Genomic DNA, 13,674 nt, shown 5'->3' on the forward strand with positions numbered 1-13,674 from the left:
CTGCTACTTTTAGGGTCCTACTTAAAATTTTTCTTAAGTATTTTGACTCCCTGTTCTTCTATTTAGGCTTTTTTTTTTTTTTTTTTTTTTTTTTGAAGTTTTTTGATCACCTTCAGAAAAAGGTATTTTAACTCCATGTTCTTCTATTTAGGCTGTTTTTTTTTTTTTTTTTTTTTTTTTTTTTTTTTTTTTTAAGTTTTTTGATCACCTGTTGCAAGCCCGAATTTAAACATTGTGCTAAATGCATGGAACTGAAAAAAATGATTAAATTCTTCCTTGAGTTTTCTGTGAAAGCCCATTATGAACATTAACTTATAACTCCCATTTAAGCTTTTTAAAGAAACAAGAGTCATCTGTTCCTCAAAATCACACTTTTTTATGTCTTAGAATTTTTATTTTAATCCCTTGAAATCCCTTGTTCTGTTTTTCCTTTCAAAGTTCTCAGGCTGCTGTGTTGTATCCTCATTTGTTAAGCTAATCAGCAGTGAGGAAGTGGGAACTGAGGTTGGTAAGTACCATCAGACGATCTCACAAACACCACGGTTGACACTTTGACCTGACACGTTGACACTGACCACTTGGTGTTGACACTTTCCAGTCACTGGTTCTGTTACAAACAGTTCTGAATGAGAGTAATAGAAGTCTCAAAATTTCACTGTAAATATTGCCATCTTGGGTGAGCAAGTTGCAGTAGGAAAAAATCCTATAAAATTCATAGTCACATACTCTACTGTCAAAGAAGTGATTTGGTTTTGCCTGATTTTCTGCAGTTATGTTCCGATTCCTCAGTCCTCTTCACAGTTGCCTATCAGTTGCAAGGAAAGCTCAAACTAGGAAGTAATAATAGAGTTACTGGTTCTTGTACTGATATTTGTTTAATGGAAGCTTGAATCAATAGCCTGGTGGATTCCTTTAACTGCAGTATAAAATATATATTCTTTTATAATGCCAAATAATGCTTAGGGAAACAAAATCTACTGTACTGCAGTTCTCTGCAGTTCTCAAGTGTAATATATTAATTTAAGCCAAGCAAACAAGTGCAAATACATACTTTAAAAGGAAGTGACACAGCCACTAACAGACTTGGCAGTGAGATACTCAAAGATAAAGCTGACTCTTGCCAAACAGAGTCAGCAAATATAGAAAAGAGCCAGAAAGCACCAACCTCTGTGACAGAGTAGATAGCATAACTTCCGTGCGTATTTCAACTTAATTTTCAAATGCAAGGAATGTGAGGGAGGTGATAAATGTTAAAACTTGGCGGAGAAACTGTATAATCTGAAATGGGAAAGGGAGAGGAAGGGAGAGCTGTAACAAAACCTGCATGCTAAGCAACACCCTGCTACTGAATAAATGATAAATGAATAATAAGTCAAAATGGGTGGAAAAATAACCTCATAGACTCAAGTCCTGTTCTAAGGGACATACCTGAGGTATTGTATTTGCCTCTAATAATGGCTCACAGCCAATTACCAATCTTGGCAATTGCTTTTCATCAGAGTGTATGTAATTTCAAAAGTTGAATTAACCCAATTTAAATACTAGAGGTAAAAAGTAAGTGGATATTGAGAGCTTTAAAAATCACTCCAGCTCTGAAAAGTGTCACTCACTTCCTTAAGCATATGGCCGCTCCTTCGAACACAATTAAATCTCTCAGCCTTGAAGATTCGACACAGCCTGGAGAAGATGGGAGCTTTATTCTTTTCTGCATCATTAAGTAAATTGACGAAATCCCAACGGGGGAGTTGTTTGTACAGTCTCAGTGCTTTAAAACACTAGTCATAAATTCCACGAAGGGCCTTAGCCCGTTCCTATCCTGTGTTCACGTGCTCTCTCATGCAAAATGCCCAGGCGTTCCTTGGGCTGGGGAGAGCGCACAGGCTGTCCCCTTTCCAAGCAGAGCCCCTTTTCCTGGACCACCGGCAGGTTCTTCTTTCCTTGTTCTCTCGCTCTTTCTACTGCGTGTTTCTGGGCTGTGTAGGGGCTCAGCTTCAGCCAAGTCGGGAGGCGGGAACTGGGACTAGGGGGCTGCAAAAAGCAGCTACCACTGAGTTGTTTCGCAGATGAGCATGGCAGCCTCCTGTGGAAGTGGAGGACGTGGTTTTGAGCCACAGTAGGCTAAGAACAGAGACACCCTGCTTCCCAAAACAAATACCGCCCGACCGCTTGGCTGGAACACGGGCACCTTATCTGCCTCAGTACAGACTTGATTCCAAGTGTAAGAGTTGTGGTACTTTCTGCCACAGAGTGGTTTGGGAGCACCAGGTGAGCTCCAGGTCCATGCCTATTAGATTGACACCAGAAGGGATTCAGGCATGGCTGTAGCCTGTGAATCCCAAACACAGGCAGATAGTTAGATACTTAAGACATTCAACCCAGTCAAAAGTGTAACATCTGTAGGCACACAGAGATGTGGTGTTTCGGTGCCCTGCTCTGGCACACAGCTTCATAACTCGGGCCCCCAAACCTCCTAGCTTAGCAAGATAAGTTATGACTCAGGACTACATACAAAGTGAAGATGACCCAACTCTTCCCACCAGCAGACAGCTGATCTGCTCCAAAGAGGACAAAAGATAGGAGGAGCCAAGTGAAGGTCTCCCTTTCAGTTCCTAGTGGTGGCAGCTACCTGTTGCCATTACCCAGCTGTTATGCAGCCCTATCTCTCAGGCTGGGATGGAGGTGACACAAGCCTCTGGAGTGTCCCCACTCCATGCAGGTCCTATGGTGGCTGGTGAGTGCTTGTGTCCCTGCCTCAGCTGCTGTCCATTGGAAGAAAAAGAGGAAAGAGGCCCCTGTCTTTCACAAATCTTACAAAGGTGGCAGGAGTGTGCTGCCCAAAGAGGCAGTCAATACACTGCAGATTAAGTCCAGCAAATGTAAATAGTTTAAATATCTATAAAAGTAAAGAGGCAGGTGCTGGCTCTTGCTGTGAAGAAGGGGGATTTGGGGAGTTACATTCTTAAGCCTGGCACCTCGGTGCTCCTGGGGCTGTGATTTAGGCACCTGTGCTCTGGTTGGATCTGGCTCCGAGCTCCACCAAGCCAATGTTGTAGAAGGGCAGTGCCGCTGCTGGCGGTGTTATTGCTGCTTAATGGTGAAACTGATGATGCAGGGGGAGAACGTCAAGACTTTGCACGTCACCGTCCCAGCAGTGGAGCAATCAATGACAAGCAATACTAAATTTCTTCTAAATCCAGACTGCTTTGCTGCTTAGGCAGCTTCCTTCACAAGGCTGCCAGAAGCTGGGCCTGGAAGGGCCTGCGGGAAACGTAGATCACTCAGAGCAGATACATATAATGCATTTGGGAAAGATTTCAGATCCTTGTGCTTTGGAGATTAAGTGTTTTGATACAAGATAAATAAAACCGGATGGAGATGGGCAGATTATTTTATATTGATGTGCTGTGGCATTTGTTATTACTTTCCCCCAAAATACAGGAAATACAGATAGGGCAAGGATTAGATAGACCTTGAGAGCAACTAAGCCCAGAAACATGCACAGATTGATGATATGATCCCTAACAACGCATTCAGCGCAAAAATCACAGCACTGACATTCAGATGCAGTGCTCAGCTGGAAGAACTGATGTTCCAAAATCTTTTATAAAAAAAGAAGCTAACTTGTTAAGAAGATTCTTGAGCAGGCTCAAGAATACTATGTGCTGTTTGTAAGAAATGCTGTTCTGAGAAGAAGCTCACTTTTTAGGAAACAAGCTATTTACCTAGGATTTTTCTGTAACTCACGCAGTTATTGTTTGTATTAAAACCCCATGCTCTACACCTGAAGAACACAAAACAAAATTAACAAGAACTAAAAACATAGCAGTAACCCTATAAAAAAATGTAATCAGTATAGACAAGCCTGATGCATCCCAGTAGGTACTTTCTGTTAAATCACTTACTTCCAGCTAGGGTTTTTCATTAAAACTTGTCATTGTTGGCTTCAGCACGAGGCATTTCTCTGTTTCCAAAGCTCTCAGCTAAGAGGGAAGACGATCTGCCTCCTCCTGCCAGGGGTGTAATGCTCCCTCTTGGCAGGAAAGCTGGTCAGATCACTTGAGTGCTCTCACTTCAGCCCATCGGTCTAAATGCATTTCCCAGGTCGAGATTTCGTCGTTTAAACTGACTGTGAAGACTGCATGCAGCCAGGTGTCTTGTGCTGTTGTTACCCCAGTGCCAGCTACTGCAGGTTAGTGTCCAAAGCCGCACTGGGAGGGCAGTGCTCCTTTAGTCCTCACCTCCCCATAAACCTATTTTTCAGGAAATGGCTGGGGCACAGGTTAGTGGAAGGGATGTGAGCCAGGAGGCTGGCAGTCTGAAGAGTGGTTGTTAGGTAAAGTGGGAACAGCACTCGTCTCTTGGGTACTCAGGTGTTCTCAACTTATTATGCCACTATCTCACTAAAAGAAGCATTTTATAAGTAACAACTGCTCATGCTGTTATTATGAAGTAATCTCTCAAGTTACATTTCTCAAAATAATCAAACTTAGAAGATAGTGGAGAGTATCTCCACTAGAGATGAAGATAGTAAATAAAATCTCTCTTACAGGCATTGGACAAAAACATGTGAAATACTTTTTTTTTTTCTGAAAGTCTTTCTATTTAGCCTTCTGTTTTAAGACGTTTGGAATGCTCGGATCACTGGAGGTCTGGAAGAAGGCAGGTGTCCTCATCAATAGCTTTTAATCATTTATTTGTTATGTCTTGTATTTTGGAGCTACAGTAAAACTGTTCTGGCTGATGGCATTTGTTTTTTTGGCAAATCTGCCTGATTAACAGGCCTGCTGTCATACTCACACCTGACCAAGAACCACGTCTCAAAAAAATAATTGAAAAAGATGGCAAAACGGATATTCACTAAATCAGTTAACAATCTGGCACCTAAATTATTATTTAAACAGAAAAATTACTTAGATAGTGTCATCTCTCTGGGCAGAAGAGAAAATTGGGAAACTGGAATATGTGGGCTCTTTTATACTTAGCCTTGCTGCTATCCCTATGTAACTGAAATTCAACTTGAAGTCTGATGACTGTTTTAAGTCCCACAAAAATTAAGTGGGACTTCCATGGGCTTGCTGTTTGCATCTCCATAGGTCTGGGCTAGCAGTTAGAGTCTAAATGCTTAAAAATAGCTTGGTTTTTGGAGACAACTAGAACATCTGGTCCCTGCAGTGGAATCAAAACTCCAACTTGAGCAGATGAGCTCCTCAGGCAGTACCCATGCTTATATAGTATACATAATATACGTATTGCTGTATGCTGTAGACCCAAAGGAGGTCAGATCAGAGGGTGGTGCAGTAAGCTGAGCCTCCTGTCTGTGATTGAGCACAGCCCACACTTTGTGGGGGTCTCTAGGGAAAGATCTGGTATGACTGTAGCGCAAGCTAGGCCTGACTTACACCAGCACTACATAGCTGTGCATGGCCTCTTCTCCTGGCGACTGGGCCAAGTCAGCACAGGTGGGGATGTGGACCCACCTGGGTCACTCCCAGTTCTCCCCATTTCTACACATTGGCTGTTCCCAGAGGCCTGGGCCAGCTCCAGCCATCCTGGGCGTCCCCCAACGGCTGTGCGGACTGAGACTCTCCTTTGCCCCAGAAAGGAGTGGTAGGGTTGCTACCCTGTCCCCATGGATGAGGAGGTGTTGGTGGTGCAATGCCCATGCATGCCTTTGCGCAGTCCAGGCAGCAGGCTCAGGATGTGGAGGCTGTGCAGAGATGCACGAGCTGCTGGGTTAGTCCTGCTTGGCCTCCACCATGGCACTGCTGTGGTCCCCCCAGCTAGCCCACAGGCTTGGGAGCTTGCCAGCTGGCTCGGAGCGTGGACTATTGGCTATGTGGTGCGGGCAGCCATGGTGTGTTGTGCAGCCGGTGAGCTGACACTGCCCAGCTTACCGCTGCAGATGCCTCCTCTGGGAAATGTGTGGCGCTGCGGAGGGATAACTAATATGATAGCTGGGCTGAGCCTTAACCCCAGCCCCTTCCCAGGGTGGCACGGGGGCACACCAGGCTGGTGGTCCTCCCTTCCTGGGCATTTGGGGTTTAAACAGGTATTGAAGCACTGGGCAGGAGCCAGGACAGCACTGGCTGGTGGGAGCACGTGCCACTGAGCTGTATGGCACAGCCACCCTCCTCTGGTCACCTTGAAGAGATCTCTGTTGTTGTAAACAGCTGCTGGAGAAAATGCAGAAGCAGATTTTGAAGCAGAGATGGAAACCCAAGACTTCCCACTGCTTTAAGCAATTGTGGCTAGATTTCTTCCCAGCTGCATAAGGAGGGACTCACAGGGACCTCCTCACAAAACAGCCCCAGCCTGGTGGTTTGGGCACTCACGGGGGGAAAAAAAAGGAGCCCCTGTCCCTATTTTACCCTGCAGAGGGAAGAGGGCAGCAGCCTTGTCTCCCATGGCTTGAACTGATCTTCCACTCGACAGCGGCTCATACAACACCAGCACCTGCATTTCCTGCTCTGTTCTAAAAATGATGGCTGCTCTCTTTAGTGAGGAGATCCATCCCCTTCGCATAGGTGAGATGGGCTGTTGGGACAGCACTTGTAGGTGAAGGAAGGAACTGGCCAGGCAGGAGCAGGGCGGAGGATGTTTCTCCATCTCACCCAGGCAGGCCTCATGCAGGAGGAAAACTCTAAGGGCCTGGGGCACATCAAAGTACAATGGTGGGAGCGAGGATCTTGCAGGACTACGTGACAGGTGACCTAGTTTCCCAAGATCAGATTTTTTTTTTTTTTTGGTGTACCTGAATTCCCTCAAATCTCACAAGAGGCACCCATCCTTTTTCTGTATCTTACACTTCAAATTTGATAAGCAATGTTTCTGAGCTTTTCACTTGTCCAGCTGAACTCTACTGGAAGCCACCAGTCAGTGGTGGAAATTTTAATTATTGGCAGCTTATTTTATAAGCAAAAGAGAGCCAGATGGAGTAATTTCCATAATCCTGAAATACAAATAACGTATTATTTAGTACAAATTCTGAAGTCTCTTCAGATTTGCAAATTACGTAGTTAATAGCTTTTCGTTTTAGACACACTGAACACTGCAATAACCTGATGTCATTTTGAACACAGTGATTAATATTCAGTTTACAAGACAAATGGAGACTCATTACAGTCAATCATAGAAGAAGAATCACATGAACTTCATTTGCAGTTTCTCAAAAGAGTCTTTACTAGAGAAAAAAGAACTTCCTTGCTATTCTCTAAAGGTACTGCTTTCTTCATAAAGAATTTCTAATGAGGTCTCTTTTCAGTCCTAGTGTTTTATGGTAATCTGTATACTATGTCATTATATATCATCATGAAACGAAACAGGGACTGTGACAATATATCTCATATTGGCAATTTCTTATCAATCTATTTTAAGCTTTTGCTTTTGTGATGATTTGAATGAGAGACGGTTTTACTCTATATCATGCAATAGAAACTGATTCAGCAGCCAGTGACTTCCAGTAGACTGGGCAGAAAAAAAACAAGCAAGAAAAAGTAATATTTGATATGCTTAATTTGTCGTGTTTGCTTAATGTGGAAAACGTTGGGAATTTTCCAGGATAGTGACATAAGGAATACAAATTACACTTAATTAAATATACACAGATTCAGTTTTTTATGATTCCAATTCCAATCCCCATTCTCTGTAAGTTTTGTACCATCTTTATCTTTTTTTGCAATGTAAGAAAACAGCCAAAAGCCAATTACTAGTGCTAGGGTAATACTAACACGTTGTAGCCAAGGAACTGGAATTAAATTATTTCCACTCAGCCAAGGATTTCAGAGTGAAATATTAATTAGCAGCAGGACTGGCTTTAGCGAAGGAAAGTCACACACCAAGGCTGCTTTTCAGAAACTTGTTTAGCATTTCTTTTCCTGGAACTCTTTACAGCACAGCAACCCAATGCTATTGGCTTCAGTTACAGCATTAGAGGCTTCTATTGCTGTAAGGTGAAGTTTTATTATTGTTTGAACAAATTGCAGCCAGACTTCACTAATCAATAACTTTTGCATCATGAATGACTTAACAGTAAAGTTCCAGTTTCAACTCCCTGTTTTCAGTTACAGCAATCTTTTCTTCTAGATTTGTTGGTATTATTCATATTTGCACTGAGTTGGGTTTTTTTTGTACCCATTCTTTATGAAGATACTGTTTCCATGACCACTCGCTGAAATCTCAAAAAACACTCAACTTCATTTTTGTTAAGAGATACTGGTATTCCAAGACAATTTAAATATGTATTTAAGTATCAGAGCAGAAAGCTTTGCAGAGAAAAATGCATGCTAATGGAGTAGCTTTGCCTTATAAAAGTAATTACATTTTCAATGGAAGAAGGCAGCAGTTTTGTCTTAATTTTCTTCATTCCATGCAGTGAGTTAGATACAAAGATTCAGAGATAGTGAGCCTGCCTTGATGCAGTCTCATTGCACCGGGCAGTTTATTTCCAGATTTTTTTTCTGGGTTTTATATACTTATACAGGAATTAACTACTGTGTGAACTGCTCTCAGAAGCATTTCAGGCTAGTTTAAAATAGAGAAAAAAATGTATACCTGCTGTTATTGACAATTAGTAGTTCATTCTCTTGGCATCTTAGATTCTGCTAGTTGTGATTTTTTTGGGAAACATTTTGGTTTTGGAAAACCTTTTCTAATTTGTCAGGTGAAAAGTGAGAATTGATCAGAACAAGAAAATCTCAAACCAGCTGACATGCCAGTCTTGTTCATGATGGCAAGAGAAAATTCGTTCCAAAAGTTATCCAAAACACTATTGAATCTCTGTTGCTCACATTGTAGTCATTGGCTACATTTTCATTTCTGGCTTGGAAGAACAACTTCCCAACTTGACCTCATTTTCTGCAAGTCAGAATCTTTATTTTCTAGTGAGCCTTGTCTAGGAGTACAACTTCTAGACTTCAGCAACCATTGAAAAGTATTCCTAATGTAGCCAAGATATCTGCAATTCCAAGAGTATTGTGGTTTAGGGCTGTGCTTTATTTTGTAACTGGATTAAAGCCTCAGCTGTATTTCAGAAAAATCAATTCTGGAATTTCGGACCTATTTGTTCTTCTAAACTTACATAAACCTTCTTACCCTGGTTTGTATGGATAGAGGAAAGAAACGGAAAGACCAAGTGATTCGCTGCAGCTTACATAGAGAATTAAGAAAGAGCCATGGCCAGAATCTGGTTTAGTCCTACATATATTAGGCAAAATTAGATTTTCAGCAATATTCACTCTATTTGCTGCACAGCATTGTTAGGTATTTGGCAGAAAGCTGGTTGTGTGACAGAGAGCTGAGTTATAAATAATGTTTTGTGTCTACAGGTGCTGCTTTACAAATAGAATGACTGTAGGAGAAATACAGAACTCTAAAAGTAAAGTGCTACATATCTCATTTCAAAATGTACTAATTTACAACTGCAAGGCAGGTTAGCATGCATTTATAGAGCACTTCTAAAAAGATTCTTACTTCAGCTACAGTGTTTTACCCAAGTGATGTGTATTGCCCATGTAGAGATGAATTTATGCTATGCTTGAAAACCGTGTAAACTGGAGTTCATTGAAATGTTTTGCAACTAGAAGAAATTCCATCCAAATAAACTGTGTTGTCCAGTCATTTTGCAGAGCAGGTCTTGATGCTGCACCCACCAACTAAGAACTTCGGGTCCTGGGAAAAAGTTCTTGAATCTCACGGAGATGCTGCTCCCACGGAAATTTCTGTTTGGCTTGATTTGGCATATCGAGGAATGGAACGCTTTCCTTCTTAGCATGTAGAATAAGGTCTTGTCCCTGGCTCTTCTCAAACTGAGATCCTACCTAGAGGCCAGGAAGCCTGACGCATGTATGCACAGCCCTCCTCCCCCAAATGTCAGTAGAGATTGCACCATCTGTCCAAAGCTAGAATTTCAGCAAAGCCATTTTCGCAAGAGCTTTGCAAGAGGTCTGAGGTTTTCTCTAAAACAAATTCTGTGCTCTGAAAGTTGCTGTGAGGCAGGAGATTGTTTTGCAACTGAGAGCAAATGCCAGTTTGCAGAAAGCATCTGTCTTCCTGGTGGATGTTTTGGTGTTGATTCTAAGGCTTTGAGTGTCAGAGGTTTGAAAACAGCAGATTAACTAGGATTAATCTGATCAATAGGATTTAGAGAGAAAGAAGTAAATGAATGGAAGAACTTTGTGACAACTTTTTGTTTGTTTTGTGAAATCTAATGAAGTAGCAAAGAGCATGAGCCAAGCCTGAAGTAGGTGCTTTATTTCACTGGCAATCTATGGTGGAGCCCGGATGTTTTGATCAAGAACAGATTTCCCTGGTTGCAACCAAGCAGAGCAGGAGCTAAGAGAGGAAAATTGTCTCTATTAAAGCTATTTAGAGAGCACTGTCTGAGAGATCTAGTAATTAAATATATATCTAATGCAGGGCAGCTGTTTGCTTGGAGGGGCTTCTGCTACATGACTTTTAGCTATCTGGTCATGTTATTGAAAGATAATATAGTCATAGAAATGATTGAAATTGCTTTCTGTAAGAAACTTCTAGTCAATCATGTCACAGTAGTGTCACAAGGCAAACTGCAGCAAAATTTATAAAATGTTTTGCAAATGATTAAGGATGACTCTAGAGTCATAAAAAATACTTGTTGATTTTTAGTGATACAGAGCTATCATGCTTATTTAGGTAAGCCTTTACCTTTTCAGTGATAACAGACAGGTGATTAAGACATTTGAAAATAATATCATGTGCCTCCTTCTCATAGCTACCCATTAAGGATAATATTTATTTATTTATTTATTTATTTTTCAACAGGCTACTGGGAGACTTTATTATTGCTTATAATAAGGTTGGTGGTATTATTGTGGAAGCTGCATCAGCAACTAGTAAAATCAGAATATACTGACATAAAAAATTAATATTTTCCAACTCCCATTTAACTGAGCCAAACAAAGATTCAAAGATATATACAAGACTTAACATTGATCTTCTTGAGACATTATCTTTAACGAAATGATATATGCGATTATTTCTGGAACATTTAAGCTAGCAGTTATTTTAGGTATAAGCTAGAAGTTACTTTAGATATTTAAGCAGAGGAAGCATTTTTAGTAGCAATAATAAGTATTTAAAACACCATAAGCTTGTGATGTAAGAACCCAGCATTTGAAAAACCTGAAAATTCTAAGATTAAGCTAAGTTTTAAGAATAATCTAAATATTGAAAATATTCACATTCACAGTGGCAGTAGCTAAAAAACCCAGCTCTTCTCCCTTTAGACCATATGCAGGTCAGCCATCATTATGGTGGGAAAATTAGATGAGGATAAATTAGAGACACTTGATGACCACCCGTACAGCAGCTATATTCAAAGAAAGTGCCTAACAACACAGACATGAATATGAAGCATTACAGAACTGCTGTGGCAACCTCTGTTAAATGGTATTTGCATAATAATCAACCTTGGGTTAATTGTCAAAGAAAAGGATTATAAAGAAGGGAATGGAATGAGAGGAAATGAAGATAAGCATACCCAGCACAAATTATTTTCTAAACTTCTGGTGACTTTAGGTAATACTGGACTTCTTGTAGTTCTCTTTCCTTGACTATTTTCCATCTACCTATATCCCAGATGACCTTTCCTATTCAAAATGTAAAACCCCAAACCTTAAGTGGAAGACCTTTTAAGGAGCTCGGAGGGAATGAGGCAAAACTAGTTTCTGAAAAACTGATTGTGTCCTTGTTTGGAAAAGAGCTGTTTTCCACCCTTCATTATATCTATGCAATTAAAGCAGAACAGAATGTGCCCACTCATTTTATAATTGGGTTCATGCTACCAGCAGAGTAGTTCTGGTCCTTTTGATTTTGTTTTCTGCTATAGGTTTATGGACTAGAAATGAGGTATGTAGCAAGAATTAGTTGGTAGCATAAGCTATTTGTCAGAGTAATTCTATATTAGGTTTCACAGAAGTATACGAACTGCCAAAACTCTTGAAGGATATTAATCTAACCAATTCTGTTAAATTGCATAACTGCAGTTCTGTGTTCACTACATGCTTAGAGCAAGTCTGGCTTGCCAGAGAGCTTTGGCTTCTCTTCCTCTGCTCTTAAATGCAAGAGGTGAAACCAGTTCATACCGTCCAGGCTGTCCAGGTGACCCCGGAGGTCACTTTTATTTATCATGAGGCCATCAAGGTCAGGAGATTATCTGTAAGGACTAATTATTATCTCAGCAATAGTGTAAATCTTAAAGCATCTCAGCAAGAACACAATACTTTTTCAATAGTTGGCACAGAATATTAGATACACCAGGAAGGAAGTAGAATAATGACTGTTTCTCATCACATTAATAGCACTTTCTCCTTTTCAAGCCAAAATTCAAGAGATCATTAAGGCAATATGAATCTTGAACTAAGTGCTATGTTTTCTCTTGAGCAGGCCAACCATTCTCTTGCATATATATATCTGTGGCTCAGCAGTCCCAAAATATCTCTCTCATTTAATGACAAACTTTTACTGCATTTCAGTCCAATATGGATGATACACATCATTGTTGTAAATCATGTAGGGATTTTAAAATATTTTAGAAATACTATCTAAACAGAAAAATGTTGGGTACAACACTGACCTGGCTAACTAGAATGAGATTGCTTAAGGTGTATGCAGCTTTATGTTTGTGGATCTGAGGCAATCAGGGCTTTTTTGGGTATGAAGGGAACATATGTATAGTGATAGGTTATATTTCTCCTGAAAAGGTCTTTTGGTTGCACCAAACTCAAAATCAGGATATCTAGAAAAAATTATTCATACATCACAACAGACTCTCCAGCATATATACAAGGTCTCTCTTCCTTCTAGAATTTAGAGGACAAGACTTTTTAATAAATCTGCATTTTTTGGTTATAGTGCAAAATACTTACATTAACATATTGCAATATTTAAGGGACTCAATGCAAGATACTGTAGAATTATTTACTCAAAAAAATAATTTTTAAACAGTTTTGTGAATGCAGTGATGTTACGGTGCATACAAAGTGAAATCATTAAAACTCACTATTTTCCTTGCTGTATTTCTGGTAGACACTGAAAATACTAAATCATCTGATAAAGGGACTCTTTTCTTTCAGTGGCAAGTCCTATTCATAGAGTCCTCAATCAAATCATTAAACTTCAAATCTTCTGAGGATTTCTAAGCATCATTTTCCTTGATCGTACCTGATCAGTAGTAGTACTCAGCAGTACTGGGAAAGTGTGTATAAACTTTTATATATGTATAAAATTTGTCCAAGAACTAAAAAAGGACCTTGATTTCAGCTTGAATGGAGATGGCTTATATAGATAGCAATTTCACTTGATTGTGGTTAAACAGTGGCCTTAGGAGTCTTTCACTTGATAGAAATTCTTGCTTACTTTCTCTGTAGTTAACCTAGTTTTACAATCTTTTAGTTGTAATCTGTTCTGATCCTATGATCTGACCTAGTCTTAAAACTTACTTGCAAGGTCAGCAAAGGCAGGATCTGATCATGCTTTGACCATACAGATGTACTGCATGATGCTGCTGCCTGAAGACTGCTTACGGTGGTTTAACAAAGCCTGAAATTAGGACAACTTTTGTAGGACGACTGAGGGTCTGTGAGACAGAGCAATAGTTATGATCCATACAAGTGGAAAAATACTTTAGTTAATGCTGAG

This window comes from Rhea pennata, chromosome 3, assembly GCF_028389875.1.
Source record: "Rhea pennata isolate bPtePen1 chromosome 3, bPtePen1.pri, whole genome shotgun sequence".
NCBI lineage: Eukaryota > Metazoa > Chordata > Aves > Rheiformes > Rheidae > Rhea > Rhea pennata.